At 42.2% G+C, this 21,982-nt stretch overlaps 2 long non-coding RNA genes across 2 annotated transcripts in view; one reads left to right on the top strand and one right to left on the bottom strand.

The window, feature by feature from the left end:
* Positions 1-21,982, top strand: part of LOC106588198 (uncharacterized) — a 53,843-nt gene that overhangs the window by 22,275 nt on the left and 9,586 nt on the right. The gene's annotated exons all lie outside the window — the stretch shown is intronic.
* Positions 820-21,193, bottom strand: LOC123730966 (uncharacterized). Its single transcript, XR_006762461.1, has 4 exons — positions 21,183-21,193; positions 18,913-18,916; positions 1,185-1,190; positions 820-913 (listed from the first exon to the last, which is right to left on the bottom strand). It is a non-coding gene; the product is annotated as an uncharacterized lncRNA (long non-coding RNA).

The raw sequence follows: 21,982 nt of genomic DNA on the forward strand, positions 1-21,982 counted from the left end.
AATAATTACCCTAGCTATGGCTCCATACAGAAGAATCGACCTGCTGCCTAGCTCTGGTTAAAATAGCTGGCAAAATAACTTTACCTAAAAGATTGATGTAGCTAGCATCAGACTACAAAGTTACAGTTACACTTATAGCAAACTCCTGATAATAATGACTTGGACAATAGTTTACAAAAAAGCATCAAAATAAAATAAAAAGCTTACTACCTAGTCAGAGCAGAAAGAAATGTAAACTTTTAGTGGACATGGGGTGGCAGGTAGCCTAGTGGTTAGAGTGTTGGACTTGTAACTGAAAGGTTGCAAGATCAAATCCCTGAGCTGACAAGGTACAAATCTGTCGTTCTGCCCCTGAACAAGGCAGTTAAACCCACTGTTCCTAGGCTGTCATTGAAAATAAGAATATGTTCTTAACTGACTAAAGTTTAATAAAAAAATAAAAAAACATGCAGTTGATCTTCCAAACTCACCATTGAAAGGGTCGCCTATCACACAGTATGACGTTGTGGCAACTGCTCGGCCTCCGACCGCAAGGCACTAGAGAGGGTGATGCGTATGGCCCAGTACATCACTGGGGCCAAGCTTCCTGCCATCCAGGAACTCTATACCAGGTGGTGTCAGAGGAAGGCCCTAAAAAAGCGCTAAGTCTAGGTCCAAGAGGCTTCTAAACAGCTTCTACCCCTGAACATCTAATTAAATGGCTACCCAGACTATTTGCAGAATAATGTACAAACTCATACTAGTCAATGATGCACCAAAAGAAGAGCCTATTAGTTTCCTCAAAAGCAAACAAATAAAAGCTCCATAATCATATAAATAAAATACTAACCTGTCTCACGACGGTCTAAACCCAGCTCACGTTCCCTATTAGTGGGTGAACAATCCAACGCTTGGTGAATTCTGCTTCACACTGCTGCTACTCTCTGTTTATTATCTATGCATAGTCACTTTAATAACTCTACCTACATGTACATATTACCTCAATTACCTCGACTAACTGGTGCCCCCGCACATTGACTCTGCTCTTTAATTACTTGTTACTTTTATTTCTTATTTTTTGGGGTATTTTTCATAACCTCTCTAGGGGAGGTGGGACGAAATCATCCCACACTATTCAACAGCCAGTGACAAATCAGAGCACCAAATTTAAAACCACAAAATGTCATAATTCAAAGTTCTCAAACATAGGACTATTTTACACCATTTTATAGATACACTTCTCCTGAATCGAACCACGTTGTCCGATTTCCAAACGGCTTCACAGCGAAAGCGGAACATTAGATTATGTTAGGAGAGTACATAGACACAAATAATCACACAGCCATTTTCCAAGCAAGCATATATGTCACATAAACCCAAACCACAGCTAAATGCAGCACTAACCTTTGATGATCTTCATCAGATGACACTCCTAGGACATTATGATATACAATACATGTATGTTTTGTTCAATCAAGTTCATATTTATATCAAAAACCAGCTTTTTACATTAGCATGTGATGTTCAGAACTAGCATACCCACCGAAAACTTCTGGTGAATTTACTAAATTACTCACGATAAACTTTGACAAAATACATAACAATTATTTTAAGACTTATAGATACAGAACTCCTTTATGCAATCGCTATGTCAGATTTTAAAATAGCTTTTCAGCGAAAGCACATTTTGCAATATTCTGAGTTCATAGCTCGGCCATCACGGCTAGCTAATTTGACACCCACCAAGTTTGGGACAACCTAAACTCAGAATTACTATTAGAAAAATTGGATTACCTTTGCTGTTCTTCGTCAGAATGCACTCCCAGGACTTCTACTTCAACAACAAATGTTGTTTTGGTTCCAAATAATCCATAGTTATATCCAAATACCGTCGTTTTGTTCATGCTTTCAGGTAACTATCCAAACGGTGACGCACGAGCGCATTTCGTGACAAAACATTTCAAAATATTCCATTACCGTACTTTTTATGCTACTTTTCTCATAAAATAGTGATAATATTCCAACCGGGCAACGTTGTATTCATTCAAAGGCTGAAAGAAAAAAATGGAGAAGTCTCGTGAACGCGCATCTCAGTCTCACTGTCCCCAGGCTGACCACTTACAAACAGAGCTGCTGTACTTTGCCCAGAGACAGCAGACACCCCATTCCACTTTCTGGCGGCTTTAGAGAGCCAATGGAAGCCTTAGAAAGTGTCACGTTACAGCACAGATGCTGTATTTTTGATAGAGATGCAACAGAAGGACAACAAATTGTCAGACAGGGCACTTCCTGTATGGAATCTTCTCAGGTTTTGGCCTGCCATATGAGTTCTGTTATACTCACAGACACCATTCAAACAGTTTTAGAAACTTTAGAGTGTTTTCTATCCAGATCTACTAATTATATGCATATCCTAGTTTCTGGGCAGGAGTAGTAACCAGATTAAATCGGGTACGTTTTTTATCCGGCCGTGAAAATACTGCCCCCTATACCACAACAGGATAACTGCATTGTTGGTTAAGAGCTTGTAAATAAGAATTTCACTGTAAGGTCTACACCTGTTGTATTCGGCGCATGTGACAAATAGAATTTGATTTGATTCTGACTCACCATTCAAAGGTATCACGTACCACATATGTGGCGGTAGGGTACCACATATGTGGCGGTAGGGTACCACATATGTGGCGGTAGGGCACCACATATCACCATATGAATGGTGTGATTGGTAAGATGATTTCCACCTTTTAATGGGGTGATTGTAGTCTAAATCGGGTGCCACAGCACCGAGGGAGACGAGACCAAAAAACTAAATTATCTTGCGATACAGGCATTTGGAACATTGTGCTAAAATATCGTGCTAAAACATACATTTGAATTAATCCAATGAATTCGATATATCGCCTAGCCCTAGGCCTGATAAGTATGCAGCCCACATATGGCGGTTAGGGTCATCATTAAAACTTGCACCGTTACATTCCTTCTCTAATTCCGCTTTCCTCGCTCTCTTGGAGTTTAATGTGTCCACGTCCTGGCCAGCCTGCTTGTATTAAACCCCATTAGTTACACATTGTCCCAGCCACAGGCTCTCAACACAACAACACACTGAGGCTGAACAGCAATAATAGTCTCCCCTTTTTTACTCTTATCTCATACTAAATTGCGTGTGTGTTTTGTGTGTGTTTTTGTCTTTGTCTGTCTGTTTTGTGTGTGTGCGCGCGCACGCGTGTAGCCGTGTACACATGATTGCTCTTTAAACCCAACGGTGTATGATAATCACACAACACTTAGACGGTGTAAAAATATCAACTTTTATGCGTAGACTGGTCATTCAAGTCGTAAGAAGAGCAAACCGCTCATATGGGATGATGACCTGAGTTCATATTGCAGCAACAGATGCTCCAATTTGTGTTTAATAGAGACATCTCCACTCAAATATTTCACTCTGGAAAGTCTGTTTCCATTCGGAAGGGCCACACAATGAATTATAATCAAACCCTATTTGAATCAATATTTTCTGTTGTTTAGTTGATATTTGGCACTCTATCTCAATAACTACTTGAGGAAGCGAAAAAGAGACAGATTTATAAAACATTTGCCCTGGTGCAAACTCTGCACCACTGATTTCCAAACAAATAGAAAACAGAAAGATGAAACCCAAATCTGTTCAATCAAATCCGACAACAATAAATTAAACATTACAAATCTTATTTTACTGCAAACATGTATGTCTTTAGATTCATGTTTAATGCATGTTTTTGCACTTTCCTACGGGCCACATATTAAATACCTTTTAAGGATCATTAAACAGCACCATTGTACCATTGGCACAGTAGGGAGCCCATGTTTCTAAACCCACATAAGCCCTGCATGTGTGCAATGTACAGCCAAAATGGTACCCTATCGTGCACTACTTTTGACCAGTGCCCATAGGGCAAAAAAGAAGTGCGCTATATAGGGAATAGGGTGCCATTTGGACACAGCCAACCCAGGACACAGCCAACCCAGAACACAGCCAACCCAGTCCATCTGCATGAGATATTTAGCAAAACAAGAGGTTAAACACTACCTCGCCTCACCTGGGCATGATTAACCTCTCTGGGCTAGGTGGCACCAAATCGTCCCACCTACGCAACAGCCAGTGTAATCCCATGGCGCGATTTTCAAATACCTTAGAAATGCTATTACTTCAATTTCTCAAACATATGACTATTTTACAGCATTTTAAAGACAAGACTCTCGTTAATCTAACCACACTGTCCGATTTCAAAAAGGCTTTACAACGAAAGCAAAACATTAGATTATGTCAGCAGAGTACCCAGCCAGAAATAATCATACACCCATTTTTCAAGCTAGCATATAATGTCACAAAAACCCAGAAGACAGCTAAATGTAGCACTAACCTTTGATGATCTTCATCAGATGACACACCTAGGACATTATGTTATACAATACATGCATGTTTTGTTCAATCAAGTTCATATTTATATCAAAAACCAGCTTTTTACATTAGCATGTGACGTTCAGAACTAGCATACCCCCCGCAAACCTCCGGTGAATTTACTAAATTACTCACGATAAACGTTCACAAAAAGCATAACAATTATTTTAAGAATTATAGATACAGAACTCCTTTGTGCAATCGAGGTGTCCGATTTTAAAATAGCTTTTCGGTGAAAGCACATTTTGCAATATTCTGAGTACATAGCCCAGCCATCACGGCTAGCTATTTAGACACCCACCAAGTTTAGCCCTGACCAAACTCCGATTTACTATTACAAAAGTTTGATTACCTTTGATGTTCTTCGTCAGAATGCACTCCCAGGACTGCTACTTCAATAACAAATGTTGGTTTGGTCCAAAATAATCCATAGTTATATCCAAATAGCGGCGTTGTGTTCGTGCGTTCAAGACACTATTTGATGTGTAAATAAGGGTCACGAGCATGGCTCAATTCGTGACAAAAAAATTCTAAATATTCCATTACCGTACTTCGAAGCATGTCAACCGCTGTTTAAAATCCATTTTTATGCCATTTTTCTCGTAAAAAAGCGATAATATTCTGACCGGGAATCTGCATTTAGGTAAACAGAGGAAAGAAAATAAAAGAATTCGGTCGACTCGGGCACACGCCTAAGCCCAGAGTACTCTGACCAGCCACTATCCAAACGCGATAAAGTGTTTCAGCCAGAGCCTGCCTCGATATCCTTCAGCTTTTTCCCGGGCTCTGAGAGCCTATGGGAGCCGTAGGAAGTGTCACGTTATTGCAAAGATCCTCAGTCTTCAATAAAAAGAGCCAAGATAAAACACAACTTGTCAGACAGGCCACTTCCTGCATGGAATCTTCTCAGGTTTTGGCCTGCCATATGAGTTCTGTTATACTCACAGACACCATTCAAACAGTTTTAGAAACTTTAGGGTGTTTTCTATCCAAAGCCAATAATTATATGCATATTCTAGTTACTGGGCAGGAGTAGTAACCAGATTAAATCGGGTACGTTTTTTATCCAGCCGTGTCAATACTGCCCCCTAGCCCTAACAGGTTAAGGTAACCCACAGGCTCTGTCGTAGTAAGTGCAAACACCCCCCACCCAAATCCCAGGAGTCTGTAATATATATTGACACCCTATTAGGCTGTGTGACCAGCTCTGAGGTGCAGCAGTTTCTGCGTATGCTCACTCATTACCACAAGAGAGAGATTGAGAGAGGGAGACACGTACACACACATTCACACACGCATGCACACGCGCGTGCACACACACACACACACACACACACACACACACACACACACACACACACACACACACACACACACACACACACACACACACACACACAATGTAGGCCTACTGTACCACCTTCCAAAGGCTAGTGAGGAAAAAAAAAAACATTTGCAATCAAAGGTCTCCAGCGTTAGATGCTGTTATATGCTGCGTTAGATGCTGCGTTTGATGCAGCGTTAGATGCTGTTATATGCTGCGTTAGATGCTGTTATATGCTGCGTTAGATGCTGCGTTTGATGCAGCGTTAGATGCTGTTATATGCTGCGTTAGATGCTGCGTTTGATGCTGCGTTTGATGCAGCGTTAGATGCAGCGTTAGATGCTGCGTTAGATGCAGCGTTAGATGCAGCGTTAGATGCAGCGTTATATGCTGCGTTAGAGGCAACGTTAGATGCAGCGTTAGATGCAGCGTTAGATGCAGCGTTAGATGCAGCGTTAGAGGCAACGTTAGATGCAGCGTTAGATGCTGAGTTTGATGCTGCGTTAGATGCAGTGTTAGATGCAGTGTTAGATGCTGTGTTTGATGCTGCGTTAGATGCTGCGTTAGATGCAGCGTTAGATGCTGTGTTTGATGCTGCGTTAGATGCAGCGTTAGATGCAGCGTTAGATGCTGTGTTTGATGCTGCGTTAGATGCTGTGTTAGATGCTGTGTTTGTGCGTTCAAAGAGAGGATGATGATATGCATTCAATTTTCAAAGCCATGAACAAAAACCACTTGCCTTGCCTAGTCTCTGTAGATTGTGTCCTGCAAAAGGTTAGGCAAAATGAAACAATAATTGAATATGTCGTTATCACACAATTTCTAAATGACTGTTCTGGTGTTCCTCCACATTTTTAGTGATGGTCTTAATTAGGCAAACTGCCATTCCACTTAACTGTGTATTGCAGAGCTCTGCTGTAATCCACAAATTCGACTACTAAAGAAAGAGAGAGAGAGAGAGAATGGTCATTAAGTTATTACTTCTGAAGCAATAATAGTTGTGCTTATTAAAGGAGTTAATTGTATGTGAAGGCATACTAGATGTTCCATCTCATATCTGACAGTGAAGTGCAATGACTCAGCGTGCCTTTGCACTTTCAACATCACAGATGTTATATGATGCTATAGTGCAGGGAAAGCTATTGCTATTCAACGTAGATCTATTGAACCCTATCCTTAAGTGTCAGCAATTCCTCTGATTGTTCTACACAAGGTAGTTCATATCTTGATATCTACTTATATCTCACAATAGAATTGTTCAATCCATAAAACCTTTCTTAATAATAGAATGTAGAATCATATATGCAATTTAGCAGACACTCTTCTCCAAAGCGACTTATCATGCATACATACATTCAGTCGTGCATACATTTTACCAACGGGTGGTCCCAGGGAATCAAACCCACTATCCTGGCATTGCAAGCACCATGCTCTACCAACTGAGCTACAGAGGACCACTAACCACAGGTCAGTATCTCGGACTTTCCCATTGGACCTTTAACGTTTGCCATCAGTCTCCAGCAGAAGAGAGAGAGAGAGAAGATCCCTGACTAATCCAGATTGCTCTCTATTCCAGGCCCTCCCTGCTCTCTTGATCCTGTCATTCACTTCACTGTTTTGGCACAATTTGACACTGGGGTATTCTTGTTAGTACTTTTTGAGGTCGGTTAGTTTTCGGTTCGAATTCGGTTTCGATTTTCTTTTTTTCACATTAAATGTGCTATGCATTTTATGGGTTGAATGCTGTAAGAACACTGCATTAATCAATGTATAAAAGTCTCATGGTGGTAGTGACTGCCCATTACTGCTTATCACTTATTAACCATCATTTATTCACATTACTTTACTTTAATAAAATATTTGTTTTATTTGATGACTTCATTATTTCATTCCAAGTCATCATCTCATCTCTATAGAGCTGCTGCTTACACTGTCTGTCAAAAACACGATTTTAGTAGTTCTTCAAGGTAAATAAGGTATACTTTTATGACTGCTCAATACAAACTATCAATCACTTAGATCATGTATTTTCAGGGTCGCAAAGCACCTGCTTTCTATTCCTATCGATCATTCCTTCTCTTCTCTCAGTCTGCTTGTCTGCCGGCCACAGACCTGACAAGTTTAAGCGGGCCCACAATGGATTATGTTCATTGTAGTTAATTACTACTTTTTCTGCTCTAAACTATGTCGATTATTGGCCTGTTGGAAACTACAACTCCCTATTACATCGCACAGTTCAGGCTTGATCTGATTTCTATCTACAGAAACTCCACATCTAGCTCACAGAAAAAACCTGAACAAAATGGAATTCAAGTAATTGAACCGACATCAGTCGATTAGTTGTTTAAAATACGAAACATAACTTTCATTTCAGTTAATCGCTCAGCACTAATTCTTGTATTCTTGGGAATCCTGACCTCCTCCAACATGACAGGCATGTTCCACACCTACACTCACCAGACAAGTTAGAAATTGTGCTATGCCGCAAACACGTATCGTAAAAGTAATTATGTTTTTGTTTGGTTAGCTTTTGGAAACAGTATCTAGCGCATGCAACTTTCCTTGACGCCACACTTACACATTGGAATTTTCAATTGACCTGATATCGTCGGATGGCTAACATTCCATGTCTGCGGATGCGTTGTCTTCCAGCCAAGATATGAAATGGATCATAATTGACTGTTGCGCATATAAACACACACAACAGCTACCGGTGGTTCCATGATGACAGGAAACACAACCGTGGGATGAACGAGTGATGAATTTCCGGGCAAGGGCGGTCCATTTAAAATGTATTCATTCTTCCCTCGTCCTGCAAGTGTCAACTCATCATATGTCATGATACATATTCAGAAGTGTCCACTTCATTTTAGGGCTGAGGAGAGAAGGTGTGTGTTTTTTACGTGCTTGGAATGGAGCCACAGCCTCTGTCCCAAAGTTCACGTCCCTCATCAAGATTAGCCTATAGACGCCCATTTCTGCCACCGGCGCCCTCCACCCCCTACAGTCCTCAGGTGTGCCTTGAGTAACACCCTTAATGATGGTAATCACTGTATTTAGAGGGCTTTAACAACATTTGAAGGGAGAGAGAGCAGCGAGAGAGATTTGGTTAGTGGCACATTGGAAAAGGACAGGTAAATCCTGTCAACTGTGGGCAAGGAAGGATTTATGCCCTGCATGGGAAGTGGGAACCACTCCTCATGTCTTTAGATATTGGTCGATATTGGTCGGGGGGGGGGGGTGATTAATTCAATGACTCTTATATCCCTTTTAGACACATGGAAGGTGGCGCCTTAAAAGTGCCTCGGCTACGGCATGTTTATTTGTCTGAAAAGGATACACTACAGCTTTTTAAATGCCGCCACGAAACCTTCTCTGGAGATTTTCGAAGCGGGCATTTAACTTGTCTGTAAAGGAATGCCACTTCTGAAGCGGTACTAACATCCATCACTAGGCAACCAGAACTGTCAATCAAATGATCTTGAGCTGCCTGAGTGCAGCCTGCCTGCTGCCTGCACGCAGGCCACTTGCTCCCAAGAAAAGTACTTTGAAGTTCGTTAAATACAATGACTCAGGGGCAGAACTTTCACTGGGGAAGGGCCCACGTTCTGAAATTGCATTTTTTGTCCCCCCCAGTTTTAGTTTTATTTATTTTTTATTTCACCTTTATTTAACCAGGTAGGCAAGTTGAGAACAAGTTCTCATTTACAATTGCGACCTGGCCAAGATAAAGCAAAGCAGTTCGACACATACAACAACACAGAGTTACACATGGAGTAAAACAAACATACAGTCAATAATACAGTAGAAAAATAAGTCTATATACAATGTGAGCAAATGAGGTGAGATAAGGGAGGTAAAGGCAAAAAAGGCCATGGTGGCAAAGTAAATACAATATAGCAAGTAAAACACTGGAATGTTAGATTTGTAGTGGAAGAAAGTGCAAAGTAGAAATAGAAATAATGGGGTGCAAAGGAGCAAAATAAATAAATAAATAAATACAGTAGGGGAAGAGGTAGTTGTTTGGGCTAAATTATAGATGGGCTATGTACAGGTGCAGTGATCTGTGAGCTGCTCTGACAGCTGGTGCTTAAAGCTACTGAGGGAGATAAGTGTTTCCAGTTTCAGAGATTTTTGTAGTTCGTTCCAGTCATTGGCAGCAGAGAACTGGAAGGAGAGACGGCCAAAGGAGGAATTGACGAGAGCGTACAGGTCGCAGTGGTGGGTATTATATGTGGCTTTGGTGACAAAACGGATGGCACTGTGATAGACTGCATCCAGTTTATTGAGTAGGGTATTGGAGGCTATTTTGTAAATGACATCGCCGAAGTCGAGGATTGGTAGGATGGTCAGTTTTACGAGGGTATGTTTGGCAGCATGAGTGAAGGATGCTTTGTTGCGAAATAGGAAGCCAATTCTAGATTTAACTTTGGATTGGAGATGTTTGATGTGAGTCTGGAAGGAGAGTTTATAGTCTAACCAGACACCTAGGTATTTGTAGTTGTCCACATATTCTAAGTCAGAACCGTCCAGAGTAGTGATGCTGGACGGGCGGGCAGGTGCAGGCAGCGATCGATTTATTTATCAGCGACCAATTTATCATTGGAATGTGATACAAAATGAGGCAACGGTGTGCTTTAGGACCATGCAGACGCCTCCGAGGGGTCGGGTAGACTGTTTGGAATGTTTATCCGACAAAAAATAAATATATTCAGTACCAGTCAAAAGTTTGGACACCTACTCATTCAAGGGTTTTTCTTAATTTTTTTCATTTTCTACATTGTAGAATAATAGTGAAGATATCAAAACTATGAAATAACACATATTGCATCATGTATTATCATGTATTTTGGCTCCCGAGTGGCGCAGTGGTCTAAGGCACTGTGTCTCAGACAAAAACAAATGATAGTCCCACTAAGCGCAAACCAGATGGGATGGTGTATCACTGCAGAATGTTGTGGTAGCCATGTTGGTTAAGTGTGCCTTGAATTATAAATAAATCACTGACAGTGTCACCAGCAAAGCACCATCACACCTCACACCCACCATCACACCCACCTCCATGCTTCACGGTGAGAACCACACATGCAGAGATCATCCGTTCACCTACTCTACGTCTCACAAAGACATGGCGGTTGGAACCAAAAATCTCAAATTTGGACTACATTTTTTTCCCACCAGTCTAATGTCCATTGCTTGGGTTTCTTGGCCCAAGCAAGTCTCTTCTTCTTATTGGTGTCCTTTAGTAGTGGTTTATTTGCAGCAATTCGACCATGAAGGCCTGATTCACGCAGTCTCCTCTGAACAATTGATATTGAGATCTGTCTGTTACTTGACCTCTGTGAAACATTTATTTGTGCAGTTAACTCTAATGAACTTATCCTCTGCAGCAGAGGTAACTCTGGGTCTCCCTTTCCTGTGGCGTTCCTCATGAGAGCCGGTTACATCATAGCGCTTGATGGATTTTGCGACTGCACTTGAATAAACTTTCAAAGATCTTAAAATGTTCCGGATTGACTAACCTTCATGTCTTAAAGTATCGATGGACTGTTGTTTCGCTTTGCTTATTTGAGCTGTTCTTGACATAATTTATACTTGGTCTTTTACCAAACAGGGCTATCTTCTGTATACCACCCCTACCTTGTCACAACACAACTGATTGGCTCAAACGCATTAAGAAGGAAAGAAATTCAACAAATGAACTTTTATCAAGGCACACCTGTTAATTGAAATGCATTCCAGGTGACTACCTTATATTTTTTATTCATTTAACAATTTCTAATGAAGCTGGTTGAGAGAATGCCAAGAATGTGCAAAGCTGTCATCAAGGCAAAGTGTGGCTACTTTGAAGAATCTCAAATATAAAATATACTTTGATTTGTTTAACACTTTTTTGGTTACTACATGATTCCATAGTTTTGATGTCTTCACTATTGTTCTACAATGTATAAAATAGTACAAAGAAAGATAAACCCTGGAATGAGTAGGTGTGTCAACTTTTGACTGGTACTGTGTATATATATAAATATATATATATATATATACTGCTCAAAAAAATAAAGGGAACACTTAAACAACATCCTAGATCTGAATGAAAGAAATAATCTTATTAAATACTTTTTTCTTTACATAGTTGAATGGGCTGACAACAAAATCACACAAAAATAATCAATGGAAATCCAATTTATCAACCCATGGAGGTCTGGATTTGGAGTCGCACTCAAAATTAAAGTGGAAAACCACACTACAGGCTGATCCAACTTTGATGTAATGTCATTAAAACAAGTCAAAATGAGGCTCAGTAGTGTGTGTGGCCTCCACGTGCCTGTATGACCTCCCTACAACGCCTGGGCATGCTCCTGATGAGGTGGCGGATGGTCTCCAGAGGGATCTCCTCCCAGACCTGGACTAAAGCATCCGCCAACTCCTGGACAGTCTGTGGTGCAATGTGACGTTGGTGGATGGAGCGAGACATGATGTCCCAGATGTGCTCAATTGGATTCAGGTCTGGGGAACGGGCGGGCCAGTCCATAGCATCAATGCCTTCCTCTTGCAGGAACTGCTGACACACTCCAGCCACATGAGGTCTAGCATTGTCTTGCATTAGGAGGAACCCAGGGCCAACCGCACCAGCATATGGTCTCACAAGGGGTCTGAGGATCTCATCTCGGTACCTAATGGCAGTCAGGCTACCTCTGGCGAGCACATGGAGGGCTGTGCAGCCCCCCAAAGAAATGCCACCCCACACCATGACTGACCCACCGCCAAACCGGTCATGCTGGAGGATGTTGCAGGCAGCAGAACGTTCTCCACGGTGTCTCCAGACTCTGTCACGTCTGTCACGTGCTCAGTGTGAACCTGCTTTCATCTGTGAAGAGCACAGGGCGCCAGTGGCGAATTTGCCAATCTTGGTGTTCTCTGGCAAATGCCAAACGTCCTGCACGGTGTTGGGCTGTAAGCACAACCCCCACCTGTGGACGTCGGGCCCTCATACCACCCTCATGGAGTCTGTTTCTGACCGTTTGAGCAGACACATGCACATTTGTGGCCTGCTGGAGGTCATTTTGCAGGGCTCTGGCAGTGCTTCTCCTGCTCCTCCTTGCACAAAGGCGGAGGTAGCGGTCCTGCCGCTGGGTTGCTGCCCTCCATCGGCCTCTTCCACGTCTCCTGATGTACTGGCCTGTCTCCTGGTAGCGCCTCCATGCTCTGGACACTACGCTGACAGACACAGCAAACCTTCTTGCCACAGCTCGCATTGATGTGCCATCCTGGATGAGCTGCACTACCTGAGCCACTTGTGTGGGTTGTAGACTCCGTCTCATGCTACCACTAGAGTGAAAGCACCGCCAGCATTCAAAAGTGACCAAAACATCAGCCAGAAGGATAGGAACTGAGAAGTGGTCTGTGGTCCCCACCTGCAGAACCAGTCCTTTATTGGGGGTGTCTTGCTAATTGCCTATAATTTCCACCTGTTGTCTATTCCATTTGCACAACAGCATGTGACATTTATTGTCAATCAGTGTTGCTTCCTAAGTGGACAGTTTGATTTCACAAAAGTGTGATTGACTTGGAGTTACATTGTGTTGTTTAAGTGTTCCCTTTATTTTTTTGAGCAGTGTATATATATATATATATATATATAGTTATATCCCCCCACTTCAAAAACCAAAGTTGCGCCCCTGCAATGACTTACCAATACATTCAGTAGAAAGAAAACACTAACGCTATCGATCCGTTACTGTAGCGGCATCCTACAGTATGTATGAGAATGGTATTATACTAACAAGCTCTGTGCATAGGATCTCTCATGGGATCTGGTGGATTACCTTCTAGTGAATGAGATCATTATTATGCCATTATTCAGTCATGCACGAGTTATCTTCAGATAGGACACAAATGGTTTATTGAGTGGTAATGAGCAAGTGACAGTTACAGTATGTGAACGTTTATGCATTTTCAAAAATAGGGTATAGTGCTCTGTAAACACTACAAGAACAGAAATAGAGTTTTGTTGAGTATGCAGGGCCTGAAATGGATGTGGTGCCCGGGGTTAGTAAATCACATTTACAATTGGCCTGGAAATATCCCTCCCTCTCTCTCTACTCCTCCCGCCCTCCTTCCCTCCCCCTCTCTCTTTCTCTCTCTCTCCTCTCCTCCCGCCCTTTCTCTATTTCTCTCTCTACCTCTCCTCATGTCCTCCTCTGTTAGCAGCCAAAATAAGCCTTCTCGTTCAACAGAGCTGCTGGCCCGAGGCCAAGTCATTCAAAGAAACCCACGTGGAAATCACTGCCCAGTACCAGTACCCCCATAGAGCTCAGTACATCTCAGTCTAACCCTGCATCGCTAATCCCGCAGTTATGTCACCGCAATGTGATCCTTCCTCACTAAGGTCTTGAGTTACTGGATCCCTCTCGTGCAAGAAAGTTCACTCTGTTTTGCTCAGACTTGATTGTGTGTTTTAGGGATATTATTATAATTATGGTATTAGGCAAGACAATTGTGAGTTTGAGGGGGAAATCAAATGACATTTTATTGGTTGCATACACATATTTAGCACATATTTAGAAATTACATGTCACAGCTGTTTAAAGGATCGGACCAAGGCGCGGCGTGTTTGTAGTTCCACATCTTTATTGATCCGTGAAACGTAATGCAATACACCAAATACTTGAAATAACAAAACAACAAACCGTGACGCAGAGAGAAAACACACTACTCAAAATAACAACCCACAAAACCAAATGGCAAAACCCCCACCATAAATATGATCTCCAATTAGAGACAACGAGAACCGGCTGCCTCTAATTGGAGATCATCCCAACAACCCCAACATAGAAATAGAAACCTAGAAAAACGACATAGAAACAGAAAACAAGAAAACCACTCAAAAACACCCTCTGTCATGCCCTGACCACTCTACTATAGAAAATGACATCTTACAAGGGTCAGGACGTGACATTACAATTACATATGTTTCCAAATTGGCAATTTTCCAAAATCTGTGGTCATTTTGACCTGCTGAAAACATTAGGTATATGTTTGTTACAAAAGACTGAAGAGTAACCTTTAAGTAAGGAGATGTCAGGAAGGCCATCTAGAGAGAAATCCCGATGGGAAGCGGGTCTTTAAGGATTCAGAAAAGCCTGTTTTGAACTCAGAGAAAAATCCAACGGGATTCACAATGACCCACTTAGAATTAGACAATATCTGAGAGTGGCATGAGGGAAGGTAAGGTGCCCTCTGCAGCACTGATACAATGTCAGTGTAACTGAACTCACAGTGCAATAGAGACAGAGATGAACAGTGAGGAGTTTCAGGCCCCCTGTCCTGATAGAGGGCAGCTCAACTATGTGTAAAGTTTAGTATGCATTGCTTCAGGTGGGAATTGTGGTAAAGAAAAAATGTGTTTTGAAGGGAGACTTGCTCAGAGGCAATAAATTGTAATGGACCGCAACGTATCCCTAAAGAAATTCTGGAATTAGACTGCAGATAGGCATGCACTGTCTAGTATGCACAACCAGGCTTCCATCTGCAATCAATATCCCTTTATCCATGTTTTCACCGTTGTATCATAATGCAAACGGGTGAATTCCAATATGTAACAATCGCACTGGCCATCCTATCCCCTGCGTGTCTGCCCGACCCAGCCCAGCTCAGCCCTGTCCCTGCTTCACTGTAATGCTGCAGCAGGTTGGTGAGTATGTTTCTGAGTCCCAAATGGCACCCTATTCCCTATATAGTGCACTACTTTTGACCAGGGGCAAAAGAAGACTTTGACGTCCAGGGTGCAGGTCGTGGCAAAGTATTCCCCCTTGTAGGAGGTTGGGCTCTGGTCAAAAGTAGTGGACCATATAGAGATTGGGAATAGGGTACCATTTGGGACGCAGGCTGTGAGTCTGTGATGTAAGGGACACTCCTGTCACAGGCTAGAACAGCAGATATTAATCCTGCGTCTGTCAGCCAGCCAGTCAGTCAGTGAGAGAGGGTAACTGCAGGAAAGACTCAGCTCAGCAGGTAGGCCAAAGACAGTGGTCGCGTCCTAAATGGCCCGTAGGGTTCTGGTTAAAAATAGTGCACTATATAGGTAATAGGTTGCTATTTTGACACACAGAGTGAAACGCCCCCTGTCAGTAAGCCAGCTAGTCAGTCAGTCAGCCGCGGCTGAGGTTGAGTGGCGTGCAGCAGGATGCTGAACTTACAGTCTGAGGGACAGAGCACAGACATGTCTGGCTCTGTCATTTGTAGCGTCTTACTCTGATGTAAGAGATCAAACGATTGGAAGAAAAGCAAATAAGAGAGAAGGAAACAGGACTGAATTAAAGAGCACATCATTTATGTAGTACATGCTGTATGTGGTATCATGTGTAAGGGCTTTTGTATATAGTGTCGCCCTATGTAAGTATTGAAAGAGTATGGGGAAGGGTGTATTAAAACACCATGGTGTCTGTGCATACACAGCACATACCTACTGACTGACATGTTTGCATGAATGTCCCATTTCATATTCACGTGCATTGTGTTACAGAAATCAAGTGTTACCCCAGAGTCTAGCTGACCTGCTTCAGTCAGTGTGTCCAAAGCACAGCTGACGTTCACCGAGCAGGAGTGTTGAGTTAGGGCCTATCCCTTAGTTACTATCGTCGGCCGGGTCGTATTTACAGTACACCCTGCTAGCCACTATGGCTGCGTCACAAATGCCACCCTGTCGCCCACATAGTACACTACTTTTGACCAGAGCCCTATGTTTCCAGCCTGGGTGACCAGCTACATTGAGGAAGGGTTTTCATGCACAGCCTGAGCGCCCGCCGGGCAGAACCAACAGCTGCAACTCTCTGACCTCTCACTCTCCTCTAACAGCCACCTGTAAAACCGTGGTAAATAATGGTGTGTGTGTGTCTTGGGATGTTTTAGGTTGTAGTGTGTGTGTGTCTGTGTGCAGTGCATTACAAAAACATTATCCTCGTCAATTCACACACAATACACCATAATGACAAAGTGAAAACAGGTTTTTAGAATTGTTTACAAATGTAAAAAAATTAAAAACAGACATGCCTAATTTACATAAGTATTCAGACCCTTTGCTATGAGACTCGAAAGTGAGCTCAGTTGCATCCTGTTTCCACTGATCATTCTTGAGATGTTTCTACAACTTGATTGGAGTCCACCTGTAGTAAATTCAATTGATTGGAATTATTTGAAAAGGCACACACCTGTCTATATACAGTTGAAGTCGGAAGTTTACATGTACCTTAGCTAAATACATTTAAACTCAGTTTTTCACAATTCATGACATGTAATCCTAGTAAAAATTCCCTGTCTGAGGTCAGTTAGGATCACCACTTTATTTTAAGAATGTGAAATGCCAGAATAATAGTAGAGAGAATGATTTATTTCAGCTTTTATTTCTTTCATCACATTCCCAGTGGGTCAGAAGTTTACATACACTCAATTAGTATTTGGTAGCATTGCCTTTAAATTGTTTAACTTCCACAAGCTTCCCACAATAAGTTGGGTGAATTTTGGCCCATTCCTCCTGACAGAGCTGGTGTAACTGAGTCAGGTTTGTAGGCCTCCTTGCTTGCACACGTTTTTTTCAGTTCTGCCCACAAATTTTCAATAGGATTGAGGTCAGGGCTTTGTGATGGCCACTCCAATACCTTGACTTTGTGGTCCTTAAGCCATTTTGCCACAACTTTGGAAGTATGCTTGGGGTCATTGTCCATTTGGAAGACCCATTTACGACCAAGCTTTAACTTCCTGACTGATGTCTTGAGATGTTGCTTCAATATATCCACATACTTTTCCTGCCTCATGATGCCATCTATTTTGTAAAGTGCACCAGTCCCTCCTGTAGCAATGCACCCCCACAACATGATGCTGCCACCCCCGTACTTCACGGTCGGGATGGTGTTCTTCGGCTTGCAAGCCTCCCCCTTTTTCCTCCAAACATAACGATGGTCATTATGGCCAAACAGTTCTATTTTTGTTTCATCAGACTGGAGGACATTTCTCCAAAAAGTATGATCTTTGTCCCCATGTGCAGTTGCAAACCGTAGTCTGGCTTTTTTATGGCGGTTTTGGAGCAGTGGCATCTTCCTTGCTGAGCGGTCTTTCAGGTGATGTCAATATAGGACTCGTTTTACTGTGGATATAGATACTTTTGTACCTGTTTCCTCCAGCATCTTCACAAGGTCCTTTGCTGGTGTTCTGGGATTGATTTGCACTTTTCGCACCAAAGTACATTCATCTCTAGGAGACAGAACGCGTCTCCTTCCTTAGCGGTATGACGGCTGCCAAGCCATGAGGTAAAAAGGAGTTGACCGTAGAGCTCTGAGACAGGATTGTGTCGAGGCACAGATCTGTCGAAGGAGGTACCAAAAATTGTCTGCAGCATTGACAGTTCCCAAGAACACAATGGCCTCCATCATTCTAAAATGGAGGAAGTTTGGAACCACCAAGACTCTTCCTAGAGCTGGCTGCAATGTCTAACTGAGCAATCAGGGGAGACGGGCCTTGGTCAGGGAGGTGACCAAGAACCCAATGGTCACTCTGACAAAGCTCCAGAGTTCCTTTGTGGAGATTGGAGAACCTTCCAGAAGGACAACCATCGCTGCAGCACTCCACCAATCAGGCCTTTATGGTAGAGTGGCCAGACAGATCCACTCCTCAGTAAAAGGCATGACAGCCTGCTTGGAGTTTGACTCTCACAGGCACTTAAAGGACTCTCAGACCATGAGAAACAAGATTCTCTGGTCTGATGAAACCAAGATTGAACTCTTTGGCCTCAATGCCAAGCGTCACGTCTGGAGGAAACCTTGCACCATCCCTACGGTGAAGCATGGTGGTGGCAGCATCATGCTGTGGGGATGTTTTTCAGCGGCAGAGACTGGGACACTAGTCAGGATCAAGGGAAAGATGAACGGGGCAATGTACAAAGAGATCCTTGATAAAAACCTGCTCCAGAGCGCTCAGGACCTCAGACTGGGGCAAAGGTTAACCTTCCAACAGAACAACAACCCTAAGCACACAGCCAAGACAACGCAGGAGTGACTTCGGGACAAGTCTCTGAATGTCCTTGAGTGGCCCAGCCATAGCCCGGACATGAACCCGATCGAACATCTCTGGAGAGACCTGAAAATAGCTGTTCAACTACGCTCCCCGTCCAACTGACAGAGCTTGAAAGGATCTGCAGAGATGAGTGGGAGAAACTCCCCAAGTACAGGAGTGCCAAGCTTGCAGCGTCATACCCAAGAAGACTCGAGGCTGTAATCGCTGCCATAGGTGCTTCAACACACACCAAAAAAGTACTGAGTAAATGGTCTGAATACTTATGTAAATGTAATATTCCAGTTTTTTTGTTTTTATAAATAAAAATAAAAAATACATCTAAACACCTGTTTTTGCTTTTTCATTACGGGGTATTGAGTGAAGATTGAGGGAAAAACAACTATTTGATCCATTTTATAATAATGCTGTAACGTAACAAAATGTCAAAAGTTAAGGGGTCTGAATACTTTCTGAATGTACTGTATGTGTATGACGGTAGCGAGGGCTGAGGGTCAGATCAGTGGCTGCTGGTCTGTTAATACCACTTTCATCTGAGGTTATGTCCTTAGCTACCCCAGCATTAGAAAGCCTTATATGATTGAGGCAGTCTGCTTAGTGGTATTTACGTCTCTACCACAGGCTACAGGGGGTTCTTTGGCTGGAGCAGACTCATGATTGGATTTTGATGGTCTGATTTTGACTAGCCTAATTATTTCAATGTGCAATATAATATACAGTGGCAAGAAAAAGTATGTGAACCCTTTTGAATTACCTGTATTTCTGCATAAATTGGTAATCTGTCACGTCCTGACCAGTATAGAGGATATTTTGTTATTGTAGTTTGGTCAGGACGTGGCAGAGGGTAGTTTATTTATGTATTATGTTTTTTTTTTGGTCACTAGTCTATGTTTGTATTTCTATGTGTATGTTCTAGGGTAGTTTTTCTATGTGTAGGTTTGGTGCTGAACTCTCAATTGGAGGCAGGTGTTTCTAGTTGCCTCTGATTGGGAGTCCTATAAATAGGTGTGTGTTTTGGTTGTCACTTGTGGGTAGTTGTTTGATAGCACTGCTTTTGTTGAGCCTGCTTCTCTGTTCCTGTCGTTAGTTTGTTTATTGTTTTTCCTCTGGATGCTTTGCTCTTATATATTAAAAAGATGAGTATCCACATTCCGTCTGCAGTTTGGTCCATTCAACACAACGCTTGTGACATCATCAAATTCGATCTGATCTTCATCGAAGTCAAAGCAATAGACAAACATACTGTGCTTAAACTAATAACACACAAATTATTGTATTTTTCTTATCTATATTGAATACATAATTTAAACATTCACAGTGTAGGTTTGGAAAAGTATGTGAACCCCTAGGCTAATGACTTCTCCAAAAGCTAATTAGAGTCAGAAGTCAGCTAACCTGGAGTCCAATCAATGAGACGAGATTGGAGATGTTTGTTAGAGCTGCCTTGCCCCATAAAAAACACTCACACAATTTGAGTTTGCTATTCACAAGAAGCATTGCCTGATGTGAACCATGCCTCGAACAAAAGAGATCTCAGAAGACCTAAGATTAAGAATTGTTGACTTTCATAAAGCTGGGAAGGATTACAAAAGTATCTCTCAAAGCCTTGATGTTCATCAGTCCACGGTAAGACAAATTGTCTATAAATGAAGAAAGTTCAGTACTGTTGCTACTCTCCCTAGGAGTGACCGTCCTGCAAAGATGACTGCAAGAGCACAGCGCAGAATTCTCATTGAGGTTAAGAAGAATCCTAGAGTGTCAGCTAAAGACTTACATAAATCTCTGGAACATGCTAACATCTCTGTTGACGAGTCTACGATATGTAAAACACTAATCAAGAATGGTGTTCATGGGAGGACACCAGGGAAGAAGACACTGCTGTCCCCCAAAAAAACATTGCTGCACGTCTGAAGTTTGCAAAAGTGCACCTGAATGTTCCACAGCGCTACTGGCAAAATATTCTGTGGACAGATGAAACTACAGTTTAGTTGTTTGGAAGGAACACACAACAAAAAGGCACAGCACAGCACACCAACATCAAAACCTCATCCCAACTGTAAAGTATGGTGGAGGGAGCATCGTAGTTTGGGGCTGCTTTACTGCCTCAAGGCCTGGACAGCTTGCTATCATCGACGGAAAAATGAATTCCCAAGTTCATCAAGACATTTTGCAGGAGAATGTTAGGCTATCTGTCCACCAATTGAAGCTCAACACAAGTTGTGTGACTCAACAGAACAACGACCCAAAACACAGAAGTAAATCAACAACAGAATGGCTTCAACAGAAGAAAATACACCTTCTGGAGTGGCCCAGTCAGAGTCCTGACCTCAACCCGATTGGGATGCTGTGGCATGACCTCAAGAGAGCAGTTCACACCAGACATCCCAAGAATATTGCTGAACTGAAACAGTTTTGCAAAGAGGAATTGTCCAAAATTCCTCCTGACCTTTGTGCAGGTCTGATCCGCAACTACAGAAAACGTTTGGTTGAGGTTATTGCTGCCAAAGGAGGGTCAACCAGTTATTAAATCCAAGTGTTAAATACTTTTCCCACCCTGCACTGTGAATGTTTACACGGTGTGTTCAATTAAGACATGAAAACGTATAATTATTTGTGTGTTATTAGTTTAAGCAGACTGTGATTCTCTATTGTTGTGACCTAGATGAAGATCAGATCAAATGTTATGACCAATTTATGTAGAAATCCAGGTATTTCCAAAGGGTTCACATACTTTTTCTTGCCACTGTAAGCCTGACTGTGTGTCACTTTTGCTACATTTTAATTACTTCTTTAGTATTGCTCCACATGTTCCAAATACCAACCATGCCAATCATATGCCACTTATAACAAACAGGAAATACATTTTAAAAATGTATATTTTTTTTATGGATAACTCATTTGAAAAGTTCAACACTTCTGAACTGATGGGCATCATAATTAATTAGACGTCATTATTCCTTAGAGGGATGCCATCGATTGGGTTTGTACGTAGTGAGTGTTCACTGGCACTCCAGACAGCAGCGTCCAGTCGAGGGGGACATATACATTTCAAAATAAGTGGCTGCAAGTCCCAATGATGAATCACATTGCAGATTACCCACCAAAAAGGGAGAGTGTGTGAGTTTACTTACGTGTGTGTGTGTGTGTGTGTGTGAGTCAACACTAGCGCTGTTAGA

Source organism: Salmo salar, chromosome ssa27 (genome assembly GCF_905237065.1).
Source record: "Salmo salar chromosome ssa27, Ssal_v3.1, whole genome shotgun sequence".
Classification (NCBI taxonomy): Eukaryota; Metazoa; Chordata; class Actinopteri; order Salmoniformes; family Salmonidae; genus Salmo; species Salmo salar.